Source organism: Ochotona princeps, chromosome 17 (genome assembly GCF_030435755.1).
Source record: "Ochotona princeps isolate mOchPri1 chromosome 17, mOchPri1.hap1, whole genome shotgun sequence".
Lineage (NCBI taxonomy): Eukaryota > Metazoa > Chordata > Mammalia > Lagomorpha > Ochotonidae > Ochotona > Ochotona princeps.
Genome location: NC_080848.1, coordinates 45,348,542 through 45,375,240, shown reverse-complemented (window position 1 = coordinate 45,375,240; position 26,699 = coordinate 45,348,542). Strand labels below are relative to the sequence as shown.

At 52.5% G+C, this 26,699-nt stretch overlaps 1 protein-coding gene and 1 pseudogene across 1 annotated transcript in view; both read left to right on the top strand.

The window, feature by feature from the left end:
- Positions 1 to 26,699, top strand: part of LOC131482427 (USP6 N-terminal-like protein) — a 409,820-nt gene that overhangs the window by 357,614 nt on the left and 25,507 nt on the right. The window lies entirely within an intron of this gene.
- On the top strand, positions 12,809 to 13,818 carry LOC131482310 (probable G-protein coupled receptor 27; annotated as a pseudogene).

The window sequence follows — 26,699 nt, the reverse complement described above, 5'->3', positions numbered from 1 at the left end:
TGTGCTTACCTCATTTCATGCAGCATGGTGCCATCGTGGTGCATCGATTTTATTGCAAATAATAAGACTGCTTTTTTATGGCTGAGTAGTATTCCACAATAGATATTAGATATAATACTGTGTGATATTATATAATTCACATTTATTACTATACATAATTACATAGGAATATATAATACAATTATCTAATATAGTATGCAGTAGAAGTATCATCTTTAATTAAAATAATATGCTGTTAACAGATAAAATAATATTGTTAGCAGATAAATTTTATTTCCCTTCAGTATATACCTTGATGTGGATTTTGGGGAAACGAACCTGAGTGTAAGCCTAATCCTCATTTGCATTGTGTCTTATCCTTGCTTTGGGAGATTGACACATGCAGTTTTCTTATGTGCAAGGTAGTTTTCTTTGTTTCATACAAGTCCTCTGTCTCCTACAAGTCCTTGTCTCCAAACAAGGCCTGAAAATAAGTTCACAATAGAATTACACTGGGACAAATTCAGTCAACATAGGCAATCACCTGTGTCTATACCTTTAAATACTGGCTGAGCCCCTTGGGCTGAGTGATGTCACCAGGACATCCTAGAATTCCGAGGTCTTCGTTGTGATTTGAATCATAACAGTGCTGCTGCCGGACTGCGTACCAGGCAGGACAGTGCTTAGGAGCCGTGAGCGTCTCCTGTGATTTGGTGTCCTCGGATTTTCAGATTCAGTCTTTTCTTGATACCATCAACTACCTGACAGTGGAGTTACAGGTAGAAAGCTTAGCTTTTTGAGTAACTCTTTAAAGAGTTGAGCCATGGAGCAGAGAGAGAAAAGGAAACATCTGGAGCGTGAATACAGTCCTCCAGCTGTAAAGAAATCAAGAGGTATGTGGAGAAGACCCTTGGCAATGTGGTAACCAAGAATGCCCTCCAAGGGAGCAAGAGTAGGTCCCTAGTGGTAGTGGAGAAAATGGTTAAGGCAGGCGACCGGGACAGTGAAGCGAGGAAATAGGGAGTGAGGAGCAGCTGTCTATTCATGGCTCTTTCTGAGAGCCCAGCTCACGTTCAGGTGACCCAGGGACAAGGCTAGGCTGTTGACACAAAGTTCAGCCTGGCCCGAGTTTGGCCATTGGCAGCCAAATGGGGAGTGAACTGATGGATTAAAGATCTCTGTTCCTTTGTAACTCTGATTTCAAGATAAATGTTTTTCAGATGGTTATGGATAAGTACAAGCTTATAAAATGTATTCCTTACTAAGGCATAAAAAAGATGTCTATGGATGAACATAAGCTCATAAAGAATTGATTGTTTACTAAGGAATAAGAACAAAGTATTTGTTTTAGTCTGTGCAAATGTAAATGTGGATCTCCTTGGTTAATGTAAGACATAGAATAGGATGAGCCCAGCATGATGGCTCAGTGGCTAAATCCTCACCGTGTGAACACCAGGATCCCGTATGTATGCTGGTTTGTGTCCCAGCTGCCCCACTTCCCATTGAGCTTTCTGTTTGTGGCCTGGAAGGGTAGTAGAGGATAACCCAAAGCCGTGGGACCCACATGGGAGACCTGGAAGAATCTCCTGGCTTCAGATTGGCTCAGCTCTGGCTGTTGTGGCCACTTGGGGAATGTACCAATAGATGGAAGATCTTTCTGTCTCTCCTCTCTGTGGATCCGTCTTTCCAATAAGGGTGAAGAAATCATTTTAAAACAAAGGATACAACCATACATAGTCCCATTCAGTTACATTCATTACAGGGCAAGTGGGTTTGACTCTTTCTGGAAATATAGGCAATTGGGCAGTTAGGGTTACCATGGAACCTAACCATAAACAAACAACTCATTAGACAGGGCAACTGCTCAGTGGGATGAGCGGCAGATTGAAGCCAACTGCAACATTTTAAGCTGTAATTCACATAAAATAGGAGTATCTGATATTTTCAACAAAATTTAGGGTTTTCCTCATTCTGATGCTCACTTTGAGAGGGTCTGAAGAGTGAAAGATGACTTTATTTCAGCTTCACTAGGATTAGTGCATATTCAAAGATGTCATCGAGTATACATAGTGAGACATGTAGAGCAAGGTCATAACTATTATGCTGTACACACAACTATACATGCATAACATACATGAATAAGAGGGACAGAAGTGTGATATTGAATATATTTGTTTACATGCTGTCTACCCATTGTGATTATTTGACTCTAAGATGCCATGAGAAATCAGGCAATCGTACTTAATCCATGATTGATCTATTTCTTTTCTCTGGAAGAATTCAGGGTTTATGTGCAGGTCAAGTGGGTAGATTTTCTCTATATGATGTTTTATGAGCCTTCAGAATGCTTCTGTAATAGGCGTGCTAATGTTTTCAACAATATATAAACTTTATTTTCTGAACTTATAGGTATGTCTGTTCTCAATACTTAGCACGTGATATTCAGAATATATACAAGTTAAAGAAAGGAATGAAACACAAACTGTTCATCGAATGATTGTTGTACCATTCTCCATCCATCACAGACTTATGGAAGGAGGAGTCACCACCTGGGAGCGTTGTGGATGACAAGATCCTGGTCCAAGAGGAAGAAGATCCATCTGTCAAGTTGCAGAGCTACACCCGTGACTCCGGTGTGTGCACGCCCAATGATGTTGGTAAGGAGGCAGGATGTTCAAGGTCAGATAAATCAGGGCAATGGGAGGGGGAGCAGATCTGTAGCCACTAAGTTGGTCAACAGCTCTCATAGAACCTCAATGACAAGATTTGTATAAGGTAGGTGCTGTTTTCAAGATCAACTGTAGTGCTGTCATAAATAGGGGTTAAATGCATGTTTTAAGATTAAGGTGACATGAAAAAAAGGTAGAACTGTTAGTGGAGTAAATCTGTTCAGCAAAAATAAACTCAGAGAAATGAAGATCAGAAAGAAACTCTGTGCTAAGAGGTCAGTAGGTATGGGATTGAATACTAAAATGCCTCTAGAAATAAGCACGCTTGTACTGAAGATAGTACGCCATATACAAAAGGAATGTGTGCCCTTGGTCATCAAGTTTGATTGAGCTACACAGCCCAACCCTGATTGGCTTCCCTTGCCCTCAAATATGAGCAACTGCTTCCCAAAGAAAGACTAATGTTGAGGCCTTGAGGGAATGACTAATAAAGGCATTCCTCCAAGAACAGGACACAGCCCCTCAGTACAGAGTCACCACAGCTGATCTGGGACACCAGTGGGTGAGGCTGTGAGCGCTGCAGGTGTGTACAGAGTGTGATCATAACCTCCCCAGAAAACTGAACACCTGCCCGCCTGTTCTACTGCTTCTCCCCAGGAACCACACTTCTCTTTCAAATAAGTAGGAGTGAGTATTAGAAAACGTGTTCTCCATGGCTTTCCCATACACAATTTCTCCCAAAGTAAAGGAAGCTCATCATGGATATCAGACTTGATTAACTGACTGCATCTTCTGTTTGGGCATGGTTCCCACTTCTCAATATTCGGTGAACATCTTCAGCAATGTCACATCAGAGATATTCAATCCGACTCATGTCTACCACATACTCCATTTTAATAACTTCTCTTATCTGTCACAATTTGCATGGTTCAGCTATCTGTGAAAGCAAGTGCCATGGTGTGTGATGGACAGGGAGGGAGGCAGCAATGCCTGAAGCAAAACATCCACTCAGAATGCTCCTTTTAGAATAGACCCAGTTAAGCCATGACACAATGTGTTTTCTTGTCATTTCCTTCTCAGACTTCCAGCTGCTTCAACAAGATGTGCCTGAGCCATGTGAGGTTGTCGAGATCGAAACCTGCAGCCAGGCACCAGGAGACAGTGATCCCACCTCAGAATCTGTCTACTCTTCCAACACATCCAGAAATTCTGATGAAGGAGGTAGGCAGATATAAATGGAGTGTCTGAACTTACCCAGGAGATTCAGTGAAGCTGCCCAGGCCACCCCCTAATTACCTCACACTCCCTTCAGTGACACTAAAGTCTTCAAGGAAGAGTAAGACTGAAGCCTTGGGGTGGGACAAACAGACAATGTGTTCCCAAGAAAGAGCACAGTCCCTCAGCTCAGCATTGTCCCATGGGAGCCCTGTGAGAGGTGGCTGCACTGGCTGAGAGTGCCAACAGGTGCATGGAATCTTGGCTGGAATCTCCCCCGGGCACAGACTCGTGTTCATAGATCTCTACAGGCCCCATCTCCTCAACACAAAAATGGCTCTCCCTCCTTTCTTAAACTGTTCTTTTCACTGCACCCCTCATGCCCTGTGCCTCTTTTCCTCTCTGTAGTCTCATTACCTGGATACCTCTTGTATCATCCCTCTTGCAAACAGCCTCTCAGGCCTAGCCTGTTAGTGACTAATCCCTTGAATAGAGTACACACACTGACAGGTCACCTATCTGAACTAGCCCTGGGACTAAACTGAAGGAAATCCTTGCATTTGGAGAGAACTGAGTTTCTTAGCTAGCCTTTCTCTTATGTCGCCACATTCACAATATCTGCAGCCTTTCAGAGCTGCATGACTTGAGAGCTCATGTGTACTTCCTGTGACACTCTGTCTGCTCTCTCAGGCAGGAGCAAAGCTAGGAGTCACACCTGTACTTGCTCAGCTGTGCTACACATTACACACAGCATGCACACACACACAACATAAACACACACAGCATTACCAGTACTAACACCAGAAAATATACCAAGTGTGTACCAGATCACAGAATCATCTCTACCAGATATACCATGCCCCTATTGTCACACACAAGCCTTACCCATTCCACCACATACAGCACATATCATTTGAACACACCTACAAGTGAAGAGTCACATTTGTGCACACATCCATACACACATCCCATGGGCAGGGATACTCTGAGTGCCCCAGAAACACTGCACCTTCAGGCAAACTTAGCCACGTTTTCTAATGGTTGAAATTTTCCTTCTTAGAAATGCATCAAAGCCAGAAGGAAGATCTCGGTGGCAGACCATTGGATGGGCCTTTACCCCAGGACGTGGAACAGATGACCCCCACCACCTGGAATGACATGTGTTTTCATGTCCACCTAGCAAATGAGCCCTGCTCAGATGCGTTACACATGAGAAAGGAGCGGGTCATCAAAATATATTACATGTATGTGAAAAGGCAGAGAGAGGCCAACACTGTATATGACACACAGGAAGGCTTGCTGCCTCCCAAGAAGAGGGCAAGAGTGCAAGAACTGAGCTACACTGGGCAAGTCCCTTCGGAGGCCAGCTCTTCTTCTGTGCTTACAGAAGATATGATCCTCAGCAGTGAGGCCAGTGGCGACACAGCCCATGAAGACGATTTCGAGGCTGAGGGCCCAACAGAGCTCCTAGCCCTGGAGGAGAGGCCCAGAGTGAAGACACCTGAGTGGCTCGTGCAGCCAGAGCATGGCTTTAAGTGCATGGCCTGCTGCCGAGTGTTCCCCAGCCTGGACATCCTGGAGGAACACGTGAGGAATGGAGTCAAGGAGGGCTTCAGTTGCCGCATTTTTCATCTGGCCTTTGCCTGGATGAAATCACAAAGCTCTTAAACAAGAAGGCAAAGACAAGGAGAACGCAGAAAAATCAGGCAGGGCACACCTATGTATAGAAGGCAGAAAGGTTTCTGCACGAGAACAATATCAAGCCAATAAGCAAAGTGCTTTCCGCCCGTGAGAAAGAGGCCAGGCAGCAGCCTCACTGTGCTGACACAGCTGCATCCACTCCAAGCAGCCGGAAGACCTGCTTTGGATTGCACAAGCCCACCACCTAGTGACCCACAGGACCATGGAACCCTGGCAGATGCCATCTGCCATTCTCTACAGCCAGAAAGAAAAGAAGGCAGACCCCAACACGAAGACCATATGCCCTCCCAACAGCAGCGAACACCCTGATGTACCACCAGCCCAGGTGAGAGGAACCTCACTCACCTGGCACACAAGCTCATGCCCCAGAACAGACACTGCTCTCTGTCCTCACCTTCACTACCTCTCCTTCTCCCCTCACCCACAGGCACATCACTATGTGCTGGATGCAGAACGCAAAATCATCCAGGATCTGAAAGATACAAACTACCATCCATTCACTGAGTCCATTTACTCTCTGAGTGTTCTTCAACAGCCATTGGATACAGGTTTCTGCGTCATTTTTAGCACAGACCTTATCTCACACTCCTCCTTATATCCTTACCTGTACATTACCTGGTGGGGGGACAAGATTTCTTATCAGAAGAGGGAAGCAGATCCTATGTGGCTGAAAGCAAAAGCAACTCGCAGCTCATCCTTGGCTCTCCTGAGCAAGCACACACGGGGAGCAAGTGCTGCTTCTGCACTCACAGTGGAAGGATGGAACACATCACCAATCATCCGAGACACTCGAATCTCTGTCTCTCCTTTCTTAAAACTGTTCTTTTCACTGCACCCCTCATGCCCTGTGCCTCTTTTCCTCTCTGTAGTCTCATTACATGGGTACCTCTTGTATCATCCCTCTTGCAAACAGCCTCTCAGGCCTAACCTGTTACTGACTAATCCCTTGAACACCTTACACACACTGACAGGACACCTATCTGAACTAGCCCTGGGACTAGACTAAACTGAAGGAAATCCTTGCATTTGGAGAGAACTGAGTTTCTTAGCTAGCCTTTCTCTTATGTCGCCACATCCACAATATCTGCAGCCTTTCCGAGCTGCATGACTTGAGAGCTCATGTGTACTTCCTGCGACACTGTCTGCTCTCTCAGGCAGGAGCAAAGCTAGGAGCCACGCCTGTACTTTGCTCAGCTGTGCTGCTCATTACACAGTGCACACACACACACATAAACACACACAAACACAACATTATCTTTTACTAACACCAGAAATATACATCATATATGTACCAGATCACAGAAAAATGTCTACCAGATATACCATGCCCCTGTTGTCACAAGAAGCCTTACCCGTTCCATCACATATAGGATGTATCCTGTGAAGACCCCTACAAATCAAGTATCATATTGGTGATTATCAGACGAGGCAAGTCAGATGCTATATGGATAAACTAGAAGCAACTCGCAGCTACTCCTTGGCTCTCCTGAGCAATGCACACGTGGGTGAACAGGTGCTGCCTCTGCAGCCACAGTGGATGGAACACTCAGATCTATGTCTAAGCAGGTGTCCCTCCAACCATGTTTCCATTTCAAGCTCAAACAGCTAGGATTGTAAAAGCTAAACATTTTTGGGGAAACCTCATAGCATGTTTTATTTGCTTACTATTTCTTCTTATTTCACTTTGTGTGTTCACACAGAAAAGGTGTCATTCCTCACCTGCACAAAGGTATTGAGTGGACTAGAAATGGGAAATACTCAGCTTTCAAACGATGTTTTAGCTTTTACTTATTTACAACTAGTGTAGCTTGAGACTGCATTACGGCAGTTGGGCATCTGTGGAGATACATATATTGCATACTTGAATTGATTGATCACGTGTTCCTTCCTTCCTCATAACTGTGTGTATGAGAAGAGTAAGTGAGCCTGTGTGTGTGAACTCATCGGAGGCGAGAGATTGGACTGCAGTTGATTTGCTGTTATCTGCCTAGCGGCTTTCCCCTCTGCCTTCATACAAATACCTCCATTGCGGCTCTGTACATGGGCAAGTGAGCCGTCCACACAGTGAGGGCTGTTCTTCTCCACTTGGCTTCTGGGACTGACCTAGGGGGAAGCATCTGCCTGTGTCAGACCAATCCAAGCTCTATACTGACTTTCAGGAAAAAATACTACATCTAAAACAGCCAAAAACACAGAACAAGCAATCCTGACTGAGGCTGTGGGCACTGGCTTTGGGTTACATTTTGTCTCTGACTGAGTTCCATGGTTCTCTGCTGCTCAACTTGAGTCAACCCTCCTTTCTGATTTGCCTGGATATGAGAACTGCTCCTGCATTTTGCTAAGCATCCTGCCAAGCATCTGTGTTCGGCCAATCTACTACATCTTGAAGACGATGATGAGAGAGATGTTGCTGGTTCTTCCTAAGTCATCCTCTGCCACTTGAGTTTAAACAGTTCTCTGCCCTTGCAGTTTCTCCAATTACTCTTCTTTGAAATATCTCATTGTTTGGTTACTTGAATTTACTTCACTTTCAGTAAAGTGTCATGTTCTCTCTGTTATCCTGAGTCCTTTACTGTTGTTACTTAGGCACATTAGCTTTAACATGGTCATTTCTTACATTTTAATCACGGAAAGCCTATATTCCACAAAGTACAGCAAAGCAAATTCCTTAGATTTTATGCTAAAGCAGTGAGGGCTTTTTTTTAAAATCTTAGTGGACATAGTATGGCCTTGATTGATTAAGGAGGTAAGAGTGAAGGTATTTCTACATCTAAACAAAAAGATTTGGTTTCAGTTCAGTAGAGCTGGGTTTAAATTGCTTTAACAAGAGCCAGTTCTCTTCATGTGAAAGCAGATGCTATAAAGTGTGATATTTAAATACTACAGTGATGAAAAGTTTGGGGCAGTTGTTGTGAGCACAATAACACAGAGAATAGCACACAATACAGTTCCTGATACACACAGCTACTCAGCACACTTTGACTTATTTTTACTCGTGTTTCACATGCTGTGCCCGTCATCGAATGACTTCTGCATTACAGAGGATGGATTAGCATTCAGAACAGTGAAACATCTTCAGTGTCACATCCAGCGTGGCTCTACTCTGTCACACTCCAGACATTCATGAAACTTTTACTTCAGTGTGACACATACATCACACCTAGGAATGTTGTACATTCCAGTTGGGCTCTGCTGAATAGTAACAGTGCCTGTGTTGGTGGGCTGCTGTGGGGTATCGACTCAGCACATGCACACAGCATGCGCTACAGATCAGATCAGAGGAAACGGTGATTCTCCTTTGACAAGAGTTTCTGTTCAAGGCTTAGAGCTCTAGTTTCTGCTCAAGAATCTTATAGAGGTGATTGTGAACAAAACTGTTCCCACTATGCTATATAACACTAGGGACTTTTTCTTTCACTCTGATTCTGATCTGATAATTATAATCCAAAATTCCTCTATACCTCCCATCTCTCCCAGCCTCTACAAAATCACAATACTCTATTCATCTTGAGGCTTCCATTATTTTATTTGATATGTATTTATTTTTAAATGTTACAGAGGTGGATGGATTGCAGATACATACAAGCCTCTGGGTGGGATGGGAAGGGATGTGTTGGGAGAAGATGGACAAGACAAAAGACCCTGCCTTGGGCCTAGCACGACGGCTCAGTGGCTAAAATCCTCACCTTACAAGCACCAGGATCCCCTATGGGCACTGATTTCTGTCCTGGCTGCTCCCCTACCCATTCAGCTCCTTGTGTGTAGCCTAGCAATGCAGTAGTTTGTGGCCCAAAGCTTTGGGACCCTGCATGTACATGGGAGATGCAGAACAAGCTCCGGCCTCCGGCTTCATATAAGCTCAGCTCTTGCTGTTGTGGCCACTTGCGGAGTGATCCAGTGGATGGAAGATCTTTGTGTCTGTCTCTCCTTCTCTCTTTGACTCTGCATTTCCAATAAAAATAAACAAAAATCTGGGCCAGGCACAGTGCCCTAGCAACTAAAATCCTTACCTTGAATGCACCAAGATCCCATTTGAGGTGTCGGTTCTAATCCCAGCAGGTCCACTTCCCATCCAGCTCCATGCTTGTGGCCTAGGAAAGCAGTCACAAATGGCCCAAAGCCTTGGGACTCTACACATGCGTGGTAGACCTGCAAGAAATTCCTGGCTCCTGGCTTTAGATCAGCACAACAGCGGCCGTTGTGGTCACTTGGGACCCTAGCAAGTGTTTCAGGCTAGCAGGAGTGTCCCCAAATATCCCCTACCCGACCTACTCGCAGTCCCTATTGTTGCACATGCTGACTGGTGCTGTAGCCCAGCACAGACGGGCCCAACCTCAACCCCAACATTCACTGCTGGAGGGTTGTGAACTAGCAGCAATCCCAAAGAACCTAACCAGCCCAAGAATGGCTCTCCTAAGCAGCATCAGGGGCTGCAACCCAGCCTGGTCTGGTGTGCCCCCAGTCCCAGCTCTTGCACTTCCAGGCAAGTGCTTTGGCCTGACCCAGGGAGGCCCTCTGGATTCACCTTCTGGTCTACTTCATCTCAGCTCCCTTGATTCACAGTGGGTTTACCAGCTGGGTCCATGAAAATCCTCAGTTGCCCATTCCTACATGTGCCAGTCCCTGAGACTCTACCAATGCATGCCCTTCCCCCCCATATGTGCTCATGTTGGCAGCGATGGTGTCTGGGAAGCTCTGGCTGGCGTGCACTCATGGTGGCATGGACAGCAATCTGTTCTTTCACTGTAGCTTCTTTTAAAAAATAGCAAAAACATAGAACAGGCAATTGTTCTGGACACAAGTAGAGTAAATGCAGAGTACTGCATCTAGGTAATATCCATTTTCTAAGCAATGCCTGAGCTATCTCATACAGCAAGCTCTAAGTCATCATTACCCACTGAAGCTGGGAGATTATACTTGTGTGTCATGAAACCGCAGTTTGCACTAATTTCTTATGCAACAGTAAAAACTATTCCGTTTTTTTAATTCTGTGCAGAAAAATGTAGGGTAAATAACTATGATAAAGATGAAGACAAGAGGAAACATTTCTCAACTCCAAATTTTATATATTCATAACATGCCTGAAGGCTATAAATGCCTCGTAGCTAAATCCTTGCCTTGCGTGTTCCGGGATGTCATGTGGGCACCTGTCCTGCCTACTCCCTACTTGTGTCCTTGGAAAGCAGTAGAGGATGGCAGAAAGTCCTGGGACCCTACACCCAAGTCGAGACCTGGCAGAAGCTCCTGGGCTCAGCTCGGCTCGGCTCTGGCCCTTGTGGCCATTTGGGGAGTGAATCAGTGGATGGAAGTTCTTTCTCTTTGTAAATCTGCCTTTCCAACAAAAATAAATTTTAAGTTTAAGTTGCTTCTCATGATGTATAAACAGCTAGTCCCAGAGTGAAAAAGAGAACACATCCTTTGGTATTTTCCTTTTTTATTAAAAATATTTATTTGTTATTATTATTATTTGAAAGGCAGATTTACAGAGAGAAGGAGAGAAGCACAGAGATCTTGCATGGCTGGCTCACTTTCCAAATGGCCACAATGGCCGGAGCTGAGCCAATCCAAAGCCAGGACTCTCATCAGGGCTCCCATGTGGGTGCAGGGGCCCAAGGACCTGGGCCGTCCTCCACTACTTTCCCACAAGCAGGAAGCTGGGTGCAAAGTGGAGCATCTGAGACATGACCCAGTGAGCACATGGGATGCCAGCACCTGCAGGTGAAAGATGAGCCTGGTAAGCCGCTACACCACCCCTCTATTCTTGTTTCAGGTTTGGGAAGCTTGTTCATCAGGTGACACAGAAATAGAAAGCAAAACACAGAGTCACATTTTGTTTTTTTTAAAGATTTATTTATTTTTATTTCAAAGTCACATATACAGAGAGGAAGAGAGACAGAGAAGAAGATCCTCCGTCTGATGATTCACTTCCCAAATGAGCGCAATGGTCAGTGCTGCGCCAATCCGGAACCAGGAGCCTCTTCCGGGTCTTCCACACGGGTCCAGAGTCCCAAGTCTTTGGGCTGTCCTTGACTGCCTTCCCAGGCCACAAGCAGGGAGCTGGATGGGTGGTGGAACTGCCGGGATTAGAACCGGCGCTCGTATAGGATCCCGGGGCGATCAAGGCGAGGACTTTAGCCACTAGGCCACGCCACCGGGCCCAGAGTCACATTTTAATCAGCTGTTTGCATCCTAAAGCGCTGCAACAACATCAGATATGCAAACTAGTAGCCTCAGAATATACAATCCGTCAGCACAGCTTAATACAGCATCTTCTCTGAAGGAATTCTGGTATATTGAATAAAGGTTTTTCTTTTTATTTCATCAAAAAGACATTCTTTCTTCCTGTTAAAATGGAAGCAAATTGCTAGGCAAGAACTGAGATTAGTCTTTGAAGAATCTATGTCACCCCATGTGCCTTTTCGATCGTGGAGCTTAATCTGTTTATCCTGTGAATACCGTGTAAAAGCTAACTCTAAATACTGACATAGCGGCCAAGGCTACCCTCACGTTCCAAACCATTTCTCTGAAACATTTTATTTTAGGTTCACCCATTTTGAACATTTTTCTATCTAACTGCTTATGTAAATTTACATATATACAGACACACGATTATTCCTGAAAGAAGGGAAATTAGAATATCCTAATGTGGTACTGATGGTAAAGATTACAGAGCGAGGGTCCAGCACAGTGGCCTAGCAGCTAAAGTGCTGGCCTCGCATGTGCCAGGAAGCTCTATGGGCACCAGTAGTAACCCCGGTATCACAAGCTCCGTGCTTGTGGCCTGGGAAAGCCGTCAAGGACGGCCCAAAGCCTTGGGAACCTGCACCTGCATGGGAGACCCTGAGGAAGCTCCTGGCTCCTGGTTTTGGATCGGTGCAGCTATGGCCATTGAGGTTACATGGGAAATGAATCATCGGATGGAAGATCTTCCTCTCTGTCTTTCCTCTTCTCTGTATAGCTGAATTTGCAATCTTCAAAAAAAAGGAGGGGTTAAAACGTGAAGAAAGATGTTAGGCAGAGTATGCTGTTGGGCGGCCTCTCTGCGCACTCTGGCAGAGGTGAGGGGGTTCTGCTGCAGTGACAGCGGCATGGAGGAGGAGAAGGAGAATGCAGGGTGCTATGCTGGGAGCTCGCCCAGGACACTCGGTGGCGGCAGCAGCGACACCGGAGCGCGGGCGGGGCGGCCAGAGAGTCACGAGGTCGAGGTCAGCTCCGGGGTGTTGCGCACACCACGAGAGGCCGCGATGGCGAGCGCGAGCTCAACCGTCAGCGGCGACGGCGAGGCAGCGGCGCTGGGCCTCGAGCTGGCCACGCTCAGCCTGCTGCTGGGCGCGAGCCTGGCGGGCCAAGTGCTGCTCGCGCTTCTTGTCCTGTGGGAGCGCAGCCTGCACGCGCCCTTACTGCCTGTGCTGCACCTGTGCCTGGCCGCCGGGCTGAGTGCCGCCGGGCTGAGCGCGCTCTCCTGCCAGTCCTGCTGGCTGCGCGCGCCTGGCCATGGGCCGCCCCGGGAGCCCTGCTGGGCTGCGCTGGGCTGCGGGCTGCTCTCCTTCCTGGCTTCAACGCCCCCTTCCTGCTGCTCGGAGTGGGTGTCTCCCACTACCTGGCCATGGCCCACCACTGCTTCTACGCTGAACTCCTGGCCAGCTGGCAGTACCCCACCATGCTGGTGTGTGTCTCCTGGGCGCTGGCACTGGCCGCGGCCTTCCTGCCCGTGCTGGACCACGGCCGAGACAAGCATGCGCCCTGTGCCCTGGAGCAGCGGACTCATGGCGCTTCAGGCGCTTGGCTTCCTGCTGTTATTCAGCATGGTGGTGGGTGCCACATACCTAGTCTACCTCTGTCTGCACTTCTTCATCCATGATCGCCACAAGATGGGACCTGCGCGCCTAGTCCCCACTATAACCCACGACTGGACATTCCACGTCCCAGTGCCACTGGCCCGGCAGCTGCCAACTGGACAGCGGGCTTTGGCCGTGGACCTATGCCACCCGTGCTCTTGGGCATCCTGGCGGTGGGGCGTGGCCATTGCACGCTGCCTGTTCGTGCTGGAGGAGTTCAACACTGAGAAGTGGTCCAAGCCAACCTTACGGCCTCAGTGTGGCTCACCTTCCCGCAGGCTGGCATCAACCCCATTGAGTGCTTCCTGTTCAACAGGGAGCTCAGGGACTGCTTCTGTGCCCAGTTCCCCTGCTGCCAGAGCCCCCAGGTGGTGCAGGCCTGCCGCCTTTGTGACTTGAAAGGCATTGGGCTGTGAGGGCTCCATGCAAACCCGGGAACTGGCACATCCGCAGCTCTGCCAACCTCTTCAGCCTGGGCAACGCTTCTGGAAAGATTTTCGGTTTTGAAGCTGCCTTGAAGGTGACTCTCAAAGTGAACAAACACCTGGATTGTACAGACCTGTGGTCTGTTTGTGGGTGGGTGGTTTGAGAATGGTGGAGGTGGGGTTGGGGTTAAAGAGGAGGTTCCATGTGCCAGGCTCGTCCCAGCTCCAGCCTCTCCCAGCAAAGGATGCTTTCAGGCATTCTGGGCGGCAGGAGGCTCCACCTTCTTGTCCTGGATCTTGGCATCTTCTTTGCCACGTGTGGTTGCTTTTCTCCTTTCTTTGAAGTGCAGGCTACACTCATTTGATCCTTGGACTAGTTGAAGGATCCTGGCCATTTCCTGCAGTAGCTGTCTCTAGGGTGACCTCCAAGTGACATTCTTCTTTCTTTTTTCTTTTTTGCAAAGGAGAAGAGGCTGGGGAGGGATTGGCTGCACATGTCCCATTTCTTGACCCTTGTGTGCACCAGCTAGTGTGGGGTTCAGTTCAGTCACCCGCAGGAGCCTACACACATACTGGTGGATGCAGCTGCCTGGTCAGTTCTGTCCCAGCCCCATATCTCACACAAACTAGCAGGTGCTGTGGCCCAACTACCAGAGCCCTTTCAGAAACCTGGGTGCTGAGGGACCCTGGCAGTCCCTTCCCCTGGGTGAGCTCCTCACATGACCTTGAACTCCTGGGCACCACCATCTAAGGATCAGGCCTGGGGTCAGCGTGGCCGGCATGTGCATCCATGCTCATAGCGGCTCTTCCCCAGCAGGGCAGTGCAGACCCCTGGGGTCAGCAGGTCTCTGCCTGTGGCTGGGGGCTGTGAAGCTTCTGACCACTCAACAGGAACCTGGGGAAACTGCTGCAGCTGGGCTCTGAGGGGCACAAAATGGGAGCAAATGCATTCCAAACAATTTATTTGGCAGCAAGAGGGTGAAAACTCCTAAGAGTTCCTTCAGGAGGGCACAAGGGGGCACAGCCTGGTGACTCCAGGCTCAGTGCCTGGACTCAGGTGCCTAGTCGGCCAAGAGGAGTCAGGGAGGGGCCAGCGAGGAGGCCTCCAGCTAGGGAGCACAGACGGGGCTGTTCTCCCATCAGGGAGGCTCGGGGAGGCAACAGCCCATCAGCATCACCATGCTGCAGGAGAGTCCGGTGGAAGTCTTGGCAGGAAGCCGTCTTCAGCCCTGTGTCTGGGCCCCGGATGGCCTGCATGAGCCTTGGACCAACAGGCTTGAAGGAATGCAGGGAAGGGACCCGTGGGCCCTCCTGGCTGCCCAGCTCTGGGGCCGGGCCCTCTGTGCCATGCACAGGCACCGGGAGATTGGACAGACTCCACCACCGGAGCAGCCTTCCTCTGTGCCATACGCTCCATGGGGCCCTGGTGGGGCTGGACGCACGTGCAACCCCCCATGCCTGCACTGGAGCATCTCGGTCAAGGTACTCAAAGATGTCTTCCTCGCAAGAGTTTTCCTCCTTGTCTGTATCTTCTACCCAATCAACACAGACGGAGGGTGGTTCTGAAAAGCTAGTGTTGGCGAGGGAAGCTGGAGACTCAGGGCGCTGGCCCAGCGGCCTGGGGTCCTGAGCTGTCTCCCTGCCCTGCAGGGCTGTGGGGAAAGCAGCAGGCCTCTCAGGGACGTGGCCCTGCCCATGGCCCTGGCTGCACGCCTCACTGGGCTTTGCTGAAAGGAAAAGAAAGAGCAGGTTTGCTTCTCCACAGGGACCAAGTGGCCTGCAGGGTAAACCGCCCACACCTAATCCCTCGGGTCCCTAATGCCAGGGGTGACATGAGGACACCCTCCAGGCTGCTGACCCTGAAACTGGCTGTGTGTGGCCTGGGCCAGGGTAGTGTCAGGGGCACTTCTAAATCCCCTGGATGGCTCCCTGCATGGCCCCCTAGATGTGCATGGGCCCTGAGCGCCCTTCCTCTCAGGCTCATTTCTGGGTCACATGGCATCCACTGAGGATCCGTGGGTGCCCCTGTCACCTAACCCCCTGCTTCTGTGTGCCCCATCATGGGAATGGCTGGCCAAGGAGCTGTGAGTTCCCCCTAAATGGCCAGAATGAATCTGAATGCTCCAGAGTTGGTGGGAAGAGCCAGCGTGTTGGGCAGAGATGCAGTCCCGGGCAGCCCTGGGAGACAGGGCAGGCTCTCCTTCACAGTGCGGGGCAGGGCAGGCTCTGTGCTCCCAGTCCCTGGGCCTCTGCCACCTGAGGACATAACATGAACCCCGTGTGCTGGACTATTCAGCCATCACCATCTCTGCTCCCCCAGGACACAGGGAAGGCACCCGCTGGGAGGCACAGCTGGGCCTCGCCTGTTCCTGCCCAGGCCTGCCCCTGGGCCCACTCTACATCCTCCAGCTGGGACAAACCATCTCTGTTTCGCATGGCTGACCCAGGCTCTCCAGCCATCTCCAGCAGCAGCTGTGAGCAGGTACAGGGACTCCCATCACACACAGGTGCCCTCAGAGGCCTTGGCCCCAGCTGAGGCTGCAATGCCACACTCAGCCACACTCTGGGTTGTACTCAAGGACATTCAGTCCTGGGCCCACATGTGGAGTCAGGGAGACTGAGCCTTCCAGGTGGGGAGGCGCCTCTGTGGGGATAGGAGAGCCCCTGCACCTTCCCCACATGAGCACATCTGGAAGCTGCCTGAGGCCCAGCCAGGCCTTGAGATCAGAAGCTTCTCAAACAGAACCGAGGAGCAGGGGAACACAGGGCCATGAGGAGGAGGTAGAAGGCCCCACAGCCAGGTCCTCCCACTGCTGACACGCCCAAGGGAGGATCGGGCCTGAGTCCTGGGCAGAGCCCCCACCTGCGGGAGGCAGCAGGCACTTTCGCTTGGCCAGCTCATGCTTGGACGCCTGCAGCTGCTTGATGACAGCGTCATCGTCCACATCCCAGTCTTGCCTCAGGGTCACCTGCAGGAACTCCCTGATGTGGTTCCGGGTCCTCTTGAGCAGGCGCTCTAGGCAAGAGGGTGGCTGTCAGACAGGCAGGGTCCACAGGGATGGCCCAGCAGCCACAGCTGCTCCAAACCCTGTCCCTGCACTAATAGCTGCCAGCTGCTGCCCCGGGAACCCATGGGTGTCAAGCCAAGCATGGAAGGGACTGGGCAGGGCCACACTGCCGGGGAGTGACCCTGCTGATGCCTCCCTGTGGACTGTGCTGGACTGATGGGGTATCCCAGGGACATTCTCAGTGCCCTCCCGGGTACCAGGGCTCCCGAGGCCTCCTCATCCCCACCTAAAGCCCTGTTCCCTGGGCATCTCCAGGGGACCCCAGCTCCTCTCCCCTGGCACTCTGGCCTCTCCAGCCCTGGGCACTTACTTTGGTTCAGTTTCAAGGCCACATAGCCCATGGTGCTGAGCACGTGTGCCCCTTCCAGGATAAAAATATCCCATATCCTCAGGGCCAGCGGGAACGGCACCTAGGAAGAGCAGGTGTGAGAGGACTCCACCCATCCAGGCCTGAGCTGGACCCCAGGTGCTGCAGGGGGGACAGTGCCCATGCCCCACCACAGGTGCAGACCCTGGAAGCTGCCTCACATGAAGCCATAGGTTCCTATGTGGGGACTCCTCTCGCTAGCTGCTGGGGCCACGTCTGTCAGCCACATCTGAGCATGCAAGCCCAGAGAGAGGAGGACTGAGGCTTGGCCAGCACAGACAGTGCCATGAGGGCCATGGAGAGGGCTCTGTGTGTTGGAGGACATGGGAAGGCAGATGCCACTGTGACCTGTGTGTGACATCAGGGCCCTGTGTCCAATCCAGCAGTGAGGCCGCAGCACAGCTCCACCCTGCAGAGGCTGCCCAGGCCTTGGGCATCTCCTGCCTCCTCCTGCAGGCTCAGGGCTTGGTCAGGCTTCTCCAGCAGTGTGCCCAGGGCACCTGTCCCTCCCTGCTGGCTGGGAGACTCAGCATCTACTTGGGCCACCCCCTGCAGAGCAGGGTCTCCCTGTGTAGAGCAGAGTCCCTCCTGGGTCTGCTGAGGTGGGTGAGCTCAGCTCTACTGTGGACAGCATGTAGGGGGTGCGGGCAGGAAGTCAGGCCCTGGGACAGAAGATTCCCTGGGTTAGGGATTCCTGGGGCCACTTACCTCATCCAGAAAACCTTGGGTAAACCAGCGGGCGATGGTGTCACCGAACTTCACTCCCTGCTTCTCCTGAGAAAGAGGCAGGGGGAGCTGAGAGCTGGGAGCAGGCCTAACCTGATGCAGTGCATGTTGGAGGACATGGGAGGTTAGACATCATGTGGGCTGAGTCCCTTAGCTGTGCCCACGGGGTGCAGGGAGCCCGGGAGCAGATGCATCTGCACCTCACGGCCACACAGGTTTCTTGAAACCTTTACAATCTCAGTGGACCATGATCTGGAAAGCAAGGCTAATGCCCACACTGGCGCAGACCTGAGGAACCAAGGAAAGGCTTGGCAGCACAGGCCTACGTGTATAAACGAGGACTGGAGATTTGGTGGGACTCCATCCATGTGTCCAGGGCCCCTAAGCAGAGCAAGGAGGCTCTCACTCACCAGGTGTTTTCCAAGAGTTGGGAGTGTGCGGTGCACGATGTGTCCCAGATGTTCCAGGAGTGTCTCCAGCATCGGTGATCCCGGTTTGTAGAGCCCTGAGTAGGATCAGCCCCAGGCCTGGGATCAGAGCCATTTCCCAGGAAGGCAGCACAGCCACAGGCAGGGCCAGAGGAGACTCTCAGGGGACAGGTGGGTGGACAGATGGCCAGGGAGAGAAACCTCAGCATGTGGGTGCATACAGGACTGTGTGGGAGGCAATCGAGGCTGCCCCGGGTGACTGTGGGAAACACTGCAGCCAGACTCGGTGCATCGTGACCATGCCAGCGTGCATGAGTTGGGCAGGGGGTTTGCGTAGTGGGGCTGCTGCCTTGGTGTTCAGTGGGTGGGAGTCTGGGGAGACCCTTGGAGGCACAGAGGCCAGTGTGGATATGAGTCAATTGGACACGGACAGGACCTATTGGTCTGGAGGTGCCCACACAGGTGAGAGCCAGAGCAAAGCTGCAGGGCGTTGGGTGATGGGGAGGGCAGTGTGTGGCTCAGCACAGGAGGCCTCTGCCAGCCCTGGCATCTAAGGAACTCTCCAAAGGGAGTTTTCCTCCACACCAGGAGCCAGTGAGGACACAGACCCAGGCACCTGACTACGTGTCGGGAGTGGACTTGGCTGCGCAGGGCCCACCCCTCCCATCTACCTACCAGACATTGAGTATTTTTCGTTCTCCATCAGCTGCACCAGGGCCCAAAACGCGTCCTCCTCACCAAGCCACATCAGCAACAGTGCCACGATGTGACTCAGGCCCTGGTCATAGCCAACCACCTCCTGCAAGAGCCCAGAACATTGTGTCAGCATAACTCAGGTGGGTTGGGTGACCTCCCTGGGAGGGTTGGTCACCTGCTGAAGGGAGTAGGAGGATGGAGGAGGGAACCCCTGGGCCTGTCGTGTCCCTGGCTGTCAGGGCTTTAAGAATTGGAGTGTGTGGGGCCCAGCGGCACAGTCTAGTGGCTAAAGTCCTCGCCTTGAACGCCCCGGGATCCCATATGGGCACCGGTTCTAATCCCAGCAGCTCCACTTCCCATTCAGCTTCCTGCTTGTGGCCTTGGAAAGCAGTTGAGGATGGCCCAGATCCTGCACCCATGTGGGAGACCCGAAAGAGGTTCCTGGTTCCTGGCTTGGGATCGGCGCAGCACTGGCTGTTGTGCGCACTTGGGGAGTAAATCATCAGATGGAAGATCTTCCTCTCTGTCTCTCTGCCCCTCTGTATATCTGACTTTGTAATAAAAAATGGATCAATCTTTAAAAAAAAAAAAGAATTGGAGTGTGTGCCAGGTTCCCACATTCCTGGAGAGTGCCCTGCAGGGCCTCAGCTCAGGAAGTGGCTGGGGGAGACAAGAGGCAAGCACATGTGTGTACCCCAAGAGTTCAGGGTGGGGCAGGCTGCTGTGGGAATCCAGGCTGCACCCCTAAGGCAGCTCCTGCAGCTCTGTGTTCTATAGGTGCCCTAGTGGGTACCACTTCAGACAGAAGGAAGAAGCACTCGGGTCAGGCCTGCCAGGACCAGAGCAGAGAACAGACACATCATGAATGTGGATCCATGCTGTCTGGCCACCACTCATTCAGGCACCAGGCAGGGTTCCTGGGGCTGAGTCAGGGGGATGGGGATGCCCAGACCTTGTTGGGGGTCTCCCGAGGTGTCCGGCAGCTGCACCCAACATGGGAAACCTCTGAGTGGGTTTGTGACATCATGGAATTGTGTGGAGTGGCATTCAGTCCCATGGCACCTGCCACGTGTCTGATGGGGGCCACAGACTGCGCAGGCTTGGTTGTGATGAGCACTGCAAAGTGGCACAGCTTGCCCATCCTCCCTGTGGAACACTGGTACTCTGAGAAGCATCCTCCACCCTGCCTGCTCCTGGGCTACAGAGAGCAGATCACGGGGAAGGCACTCCTCTTTCCAGAACTCGAGGTGGGGTCCAGAGCTTGGCCCTGCACCTAGTCTCTCCAGTGTGGATTACAGAGTCCCCAACAAGCCCACCTTGGTTCTCTGTGACAAGGGACTCCCTGGATGGACAGCCCAGGAACAGAGCCTGGAAAAGGCATTTGAGAATACTCACGGGATTGTACATCGCATAGGCTGCCAGCACTTCAAATAAGGCCCGTTGTCTGCAAGACAGAGAAGGCGGCGCTGCTTCCTTGCCACCCATCACACCCTGCCAGTCCCACAGAAGGCCCAGTCCACTGCTCTGCCGCAGCAGCAGGGCTGTGCTCAGGGCACCTGCATGTTCTGCACTGTCTGGGTGAGGGCTGCCCACCAGGGCCCACACACATCTCAGGGGTGCGGTGTGTGCAGTTGGACCTTCCTTCTGCTGGCTTTCCATTTTGCACAGCCAAGGTGCAGTCCGAGGGTTTTCCATGCCTCAGAGAGTCACCACCCACAGCCAGTTCAGCCATGTGAGGAGCAGTTCCTGGGCCCAGCAGTCTCCATGGAGTCTTTGGCATGTCTCACCCTCCACCAGCCTGGGCCACCCTTGCCTCATCCTTGCCTCATCCTTGCCTCTGGCCGTGGCCTCTTTCAGCTCTCCTTGAATGGCTCACAGCATCAACGGCTGGCCTTGAGGGTCTGTCTCCTGACTCGCCAGAACACACCCGAGTTCCCTCTGGTCAGCAGAGGAGGGACCTGGGCTTCCTGCCTCTCCCTGAATCTCTGATCCCTGTCTCGGGATCAGACGCCACACAGATGAGCCGTTCCCAGGTGACCATCACCCAGGCTACCTCCATGTTTCGTGAGTGTGAACACAGCAGAGGACCCGAGTAGGCGGTTCTTCTTTGCACTGGGTTCCTCAGTGGCTGGGGAAGTGTGCATGCGTGTGGTGTGTTCCCATGGGAATTGGATGTCGCTCTCTGTGAGCATCTGCTCAGGGTGCTGTTGAGCACCAGGACCTCTGCCCCTTTCTCCTCGCAATGACCCAGACCCATGTCTGTCCCACACTCACGGCCACAGTGTCCTGATTGGATCATTTCACCATTCTAGCAGCAAGTGCAGGCACCCATGTTGATTCAGGCACTAAGCCTGTGTCCCTTGGGGACGAGATGCATTGCCTGTACTTTCACGCAGTGTCCCTCCACCCTCCCCCGAGCCTGTGTCCCTGGGTGCTGGCAAACTGTCCATTGCTCTTGGTTAACAATTGTGCTGAAGGGTTCTTTGCATATTCTGGCAGTCATACCATGATGACGTGTGAGTGCCATAGGTTATCTTCCCTTGAGTTTCTTTTCCTTTCATTCTCTCCATGGCGTCTTTGGAAATAGTATAGAGTATAAATAAGGCCTATGGGTCTACTATTTTTCATCATAAATGCCCTGTGCTTTAGGCCTGCATCCAGTCTCCCCCAGATCCCTGGTGCCTCCACAGCCCCCAGGACCCCAGCAGCCCAGAGGCCTTACTTCATTCCATAGCACTCTCTGAAAAGCAGGTGATTTGGGAACGTCCACTGCACCGCAATGTCAATCAGGTGGAATTGATCGCAATGCAGACGGGCCTGCTCTTTCAGCATCTGCACAGGGGACAACTATGGTCAGCATCAGGCCAACGGCATGACCACGTCCCTCTGCCAAGTCCCCTCCAGCCCACAGCACTGCTCAGGCATCAGCCCCAACCAGGTCTCAGCTCCTCCCCACTGGGTCCTCAGCCACACCCTCATCAGCCTCAGTGCTGCCCCCTGCAGGAGAACCCATCTTCATCCAGACAGTGGAAGCTGCCCTTGGCTTTGACCTGACCCTGGGCAATGACTTGCTCCCAGCCCAGCTCTCAGGGGCAGCTACCAACTCAAGACTTGGCGTTGGTGATGTGAGGGATACGACTGGCAACACCAGTGGGCCCTGTTTCCTGATGGCAGCTCAGGAGGGTGACAGTTGGCCCTTGTTGCCAACCCTCTCAGGTCCGGGCTCCCACATCTCCCAGCAGTTGCTGACGGCTGAGTGTGACAAGTGGACCAGCCACTTCAGATGTGGGCATTGCTGGGTGATGCAAGGCCAGGAGAAGGCAGGCCCCGGTGAGGGCAGGCCAGGTAGCACAGAGCCTGTGGAGGGTCAGAGTGTCATGCTGCAGTCTCCTGTCCATCATGGACCTACCTAGCCACTGCTCAGTGCCTGCCCCGTGCCAAGCTGCCCAGGTGTGCCCAACAGGGAGAAGGGCATGGCCTGGTCAGAAGCACAGGTGGCCAGGCATGGCAGGGTCTGAGGAGCAGGAGCCTGGGAGATGAAGGCAGGACGAGCAGGCGAGCCAGGCTCCATTGCTGAACCACCCACCTTTGGGCACCCAGGCTCCTGCTGAGGCCTGAACAGGGCAGGTGCTTGCAGACTGAGGGCAGAGCCGTACCTCAAATGTCCCCGGGTTCTGGGCCTTCTTTGCATCCACATCCAGAAGTATTTTCCACACTTTACCTCGCACCCTGCTGGGGATTCCCTTGCAGCATCTCTGGTGGAACTGCAAGAGAGAGGGGGCTCAGGAGAGTGGGGCCATGGACACTCTGGGGGAGACGCATCAGGGGAGGGACCAGAGGGGGGAATCCATGGACTCCATGTGGTGTCAGCAGAGGGAGGGTCTGCCTGGGCCTGGTGACCCACAGTGAGAGGAGGGGCAAGGCTGAGGGCCCAGGTTAGCATGCACTGCCTGCTCTCTGTGGGATCTGCATCTGGGCATTTCCACAGTGGTGACCCTGGCCTGTTTCCTAGGAGAGTCCCCTGCATGTGTGGACATGGGGTTTAGGTGACCCATGTTCTTTAGGGCAGGACAGTTAACCCCGGGTGTCTGAGAGGCAGAGATGTCCAGCCCAGCAAAAGGCACTGCTCATCCCTGTGCTTCTCAGTGTGGTCCCCAGGGGGCGCTCCCTTCCACAGTACCTTCTCAGTGCTGCGGTACTTGCAATAGTTTTCCAACATTTTGACCCACTTTCGGAGTCTCCGGGAATCCTTCCGTCTTTGCTGCAAAAGGAGAGAGGATGGGATGATTCCAGTGTCCTGAAGGAGCCCTGGATGTCACAGAGCTTGTGGCTCTCACCCCCACAGGTGCCTGCAAGCAGGGCAGGGGCAGCACCTTGTGGCTCCCACTGCCCACCTCCTGCACCCACGTGCTCCCCAGCTCTGCTTACCAGAGGAGGGGCCCATGGCCAAGGACTGGCTCTCACCTTAGTCCCCAGGACACTGTCCCTGGGCTGTGACTTCTCCCTGGAAAGGAAGGGGATGGAAGCAGAGCCGTGAGTCTCAGACCGGGCACTTCTACCTCCAAAGGCGTCAGGGAAGAACCAGCCGCATCACCTCAGTCCAGGGAAGTGAGAAGGGAAGAGGGGAGGCGGCCATCCTGCTGGCCCATGCCAGGCAGGCCTCGGTGGCTGTGAGCTCAGGGCTCCAGGGCCAGGCAGTTGCTGTCTGTGGGGTCTAGTGCTGGCATCAGGCCCATGCCCTGGGGAGTGGCAGCCCCTCTGCAGCAGCTGTGAGGCTACTGGCCTGAGCAGGCACAGGACACCCAGGGGCGAGGGGACTGTGTGCCCATGTCAGCCATGCAAGGAGTCAGCCTGGAATGAGCCAAGTCTGGCCGGCCCCCTGACACCTGCTCAGAGTGTGCCCCCTGGGATTGGGGTACCTGGGTCCACCTCAACCCTCCTAGCGACCACCTGCTCTCCCTACTTCCCTTAGCTCACTGTGCATGAAGTGCCTGTTCCCACTTCAGATGCCTCCATCTGCCAAGACCTTGGCCATTTCTCCCACTCAGGGTCTATGCTTGCCTGGGTTCTGAAGCTCCTGGAGCCACTATCTCCTGCCTAACCCAGGCCTAGGGTGGGCAGCTAAGGCATGTCCAGGGTCAGCCTCAGATCCACCCCTCCTACTCACTCATACCCATCTCTGGGCCTCTCTGCTGTGCAGCACAGCTGTGGGGTGGGGCAGCCTCAGAGCCTGGCTCCTGCACCCCAGCCACACACTCCCCCCAACACAGACCAGGACCTTGTCTACAAACCCCCCTGCCCTGTGTTTGGAGGCCCCGGGCAGTTCATAGTCCTGAGATCATGCCCTGGCTCTCCCTCAGATCTGACTCAGCAGCACTTTAGCCTGACTCCTGTACCCCAGGCACCTGCTGGACAACTGCTCCCCGGGCAGGCTGGTGCCCAGTGCTGGGCACACAGCTCTGTGATGCTGATGGTCGGGCCACACCTCCTGGGAACAGTGCTAGACCATCCGAGGGACCTCAGAATCAAAATCTCAACCATTTGTTCATGGTTCATTGCTACTAAGAATCTGTGACAGCTCTCAGACCAAACGGCCAAGTGACCTTTAGCACTGAAGGGCTCCAATTCTCCTGAATCAAGGCCCAAGGCTGGTGATCTTACTGGTGGCTCCCAGGAATTAAGTGGGTGGTTACCTTAATTGCTGAACCAGAGAAGAGCCAGGCATGGGCTGTGCAGCTGAGATAGGTAGGGAACATCTGGTATTTCCCTCTCCTTGCAGACTATTGTGAATTGCCCCTTTTCAAGCTGTTGTGGACTGCCCCTAGGAGAACCTGTGAGTGTGCTATTGGGGGCTGCACTCCGGTAAGGGTGTTGGTCTGGGCTGGCCAGTCCTGCTCTCAACCAAGAACACAAGCTTGGACATTCCAAGCTTGAATAAACCGTCCTTGTGCACTTGCATTGACTTCAGACTCCTGGGGATTTCTGGGATCTCAAAATCTGGGTACAACACATCAGCTTGCCCCATGTCTTCAACAGAAACAGGCCCAAGCCAAGTGCCCAGCACCTGTTCTATGCCAAGCTCCATCGCCGCCTATGTCCCAGGTCCCTCACTGAGTCACCCTGCTCTGGCCAAATGTTGACCCGGGGCTGCCCTGGCACGGCAGCATGGGTCAAGGTCAGGATCTGGGGATAGGTGTGGTGGGGGCCATCTTGCTCTTTTGAAAGATTTATTGATTAGGAAGATACATGTACAGGAGAGAGAGAGAGAGAGAGAGAAAGAGAGAGAGAGAGAGAGAGAGATCTTCCATCCAGTGTTCCATCTCCAGATGGCCAAACAGGGGTTGAGTCAGGGCAAAGCCAGGAGCCAGAAACTCCATCTGGGTCTCCCACAGGGGTTCAGGGGCACAAGCACTTGGCTCATCTTCCACTGCTTTCCCAGCTCATCGACAGGGAGCTGCATTGCAGGGGGAACAGCCACAACACAAGCTGGTATCCATCTGGGGTGCCCGTATTGTGGGTAGTGGCTTAGCCTGCTGCAGCCCCGTACCAACTGCAGGGGTTTCTGAAGTCCATGCCTGCCCAGAGATGAGCTGGAGTGTGAGCAACTCACCGCAAGAAGCCAAAATGGTCCGGGATGAGCGTGATGTTGTCTTCGTCCTCATCTCCAGGATCAACAAGGAGCCTTCTCCGGGGTCCCTGGAGCCTTCTCCGGGGTCCCTGAATCCAAGAGGGGATTGCGGTCAAAAGCCAGGGGTGCTCGGAGTCCAGCACCCCTGAGCAGTCCCTCTCTGTTTTGTGACCCAGAGATGCCAGGGCTTGGCATCACAGGCACAGTCTGAGGCAGTGACCACCTCCTCCCCAGCACCTGCCCTGTACCTGTTCATACAGGGAGAAGATCTGAGCTCTCTCCTCCGCCATCAACTGGGCTTTCTCCAGGAACATCAGGGTCCTCAGGGTGGACCCATTGAATCTGCAAGACACACACACACACACACACACACGTGACCCAGTGCAAATGAGTGGACAGGAACTGATGCCCCATGAGGTCTGTCTCCATGGTCAGAGAAGGGAACAGCCTGACAGCCAGGCAGGCAGGCATCTGGTGGCTGGGTTCCAGTGCAGGGGACAGAAGGATAGTGGTGTAGGGATGGCTTGCCAGCAGGGAGACTCTGCCCCCAAGCAGGGCAACCAACCCCTGGGGTCTCCCTGCCTCTCTCAAACTCCCACATCACCGGGGCTCACAGATTGGCCCTGCTGTTCTCCAGCCACCCTGTACCACGTGAGAGCTGAGCAGAATAAGGGCTGTGATCCCACAAGGACACACACAGAGACACGTTCACACCCGCCGTGCAGATACAGCAGAGCACAGTGTAGGAGTGAGCTGACTGTGCACACACCCTGAACACAGGGGCACCCCTCACAGCTCAGTGGCTCAACCATGGACAATACACCTGAAAAGCCAGGGCATCCCTCCTGGGAGTGGCTGTCCCCATGTCACAGCATACGCATTGACTAAGTCCCACTCACCTCCTTTGAGAATCCATTGAGTTTTCCAAACGTGTCTCCTACTGTCACTTCTAACACCTG